General features: G+C 43.1%; 1 long non-coding RNA gene across 1 annotated transcript in view; it reads left to right on the top strand.

The window, feature by feature from the left end:
• LOC118452553 overlaps positions 1-1447 on the top strand; it is a 17058-nt gene that overhangs the window by 3697 nt on the left and 11914 nt on the right. The window contains exon 3 of the long non-coding RNA XR_004842365.1: positions 1065-1182. This is a non-coding gene — a long non-coding RNA (uncharacterized LOC118452553). The remainder of the gene's footprint in view (positions 1-1064; positions 1183-1447) is intronic.

Here is a 1447-nt window from a genome sequence, read left to right as displayed (position 1 = left end):
GAAATTTCCTCCCCTGTTCAGGTGTTTTCTAGTTTTTGTTTTGCCTGGGAACTGGCCCAGTGAATGTCCCCTGCCACCAGCCTCCATGCCAGTCCCCCACGTTAGGTTCCTTGGCTATCTCCCCCCACCTCCCAGTTCCCCACTACTGGGGTGGGAGATCTACCACCTCTGTGGTCACCTGTTTTGGCCACTTTGGCACCGTAGCAGGCAGCTGTTCTCACCAACAAGCAATCTGTGGGAATTTACTCCAGCTCCACCTGATACCTGGAGTATTCCTATTTTTGCCTCCTTTTATCCTAATGATGTTATAATCTAGAACAGAACGGTACCACTGCTGTTCTCCAGACTTCTTATCAAACAATTTCTCTATCAGACACATTCAGATGACAGACAAGCCACTTCTGGCCCCATGTGGGTTCCTGTGTGGGTGCTTTTTTGAGTAGGAATGGACTCGAGCAGAAATTTTGTGTTATGCCAAATGGGAGAAAAATGAAACCCACCTATGCATATGGGGCTCTTCAGGCATGTTCCAGGTATAATACTTGGGTGCTGGCTGCTCAGCCTTAAATGTAGTGGATATAACTCAGTATTTCTTCTTCTAGTGCCTTTGGGTTGAAGAAAACATTTAATATCCATACATCTCTAATAAACTAAAGCTGTAACGAGGCTTCTTCTATTTGTATTGCTCTTTAGTTGTCTCCTATGCACATTTACCATTGATTTTTGCCAAACTCCCCTATACTGTAAGTATGCAGTTATAACCTGGTGTTATTGAGAGGAGCTGAGGAGAGAAAGGATAGCCATAAAATTACTGGTTGCAAACAAATGCTGCAGCTCTATTTGGGCATTTATCAGTAACACCTGGAGATTATTGCATGCAACCTTCCTAATCAGTAAATCAGCCAGCCACCAATTGTTTCCTTAGCCACATCAGACAAAAATGTAACAGCTGTTTAATTTACTTTTTTTATGGTAGGGAAGTCATATCCTGAATCATTGATATCTTTATTTTTCAACTTGCTGCCATTAAATTATTTCTTTTATTTTCTTTTCTTTTCTCTCAGTGTTGCCTGCTATAAAAGACGGGAGGGCTGGTCTGTGTGCATGAGGTGGCCTGATGTCATCTTTCAGGATGGTGCCCTCATGGAAACTGAGTAAAACTCTCTGGAGGAGCTTTCCTAAGTAAGTTGAGACATCCCCTCAAGTCCAAGGGGGAACATTTGCTAACATGAGCAGGAACTGAAGGAAGCACAAGCCCAGAGCTGAAGCTTTGCAAGCTCTAGAAACTCTAAAGCAAATGGCTCCGGTTGGCTTGAGACTGTGCAACAGCCAGCTACAACTGAATGCTTTATTGCCGTCTGGAAGTGTTTGTTTTCTGAACATAAATTCAAAGGACAGATTCAAGGCATGTCTAGAAATAAAGCATATCATCATGTGAGCTAAGCTG

This window comes from Egretta garzetta, unplaced genomic scaffold (assembly GCF_000687185.1).
Source record: "Egretta garzetta isolate BGI_Z169 unplaced genomic scaffold, ASM68718v1 scaffold306, whole genome shotgun sequence".
Taxonomy (NCBI): domain Eukaryota; kingdom Metazoa; phylum Chordata; class Aves; order Pelecaniformes; family Ardeidae; genus Egretta; species Egretta garzetta.
This window is presented reverse-complemented; position numbering and strand designations above follow the sequence as displayed.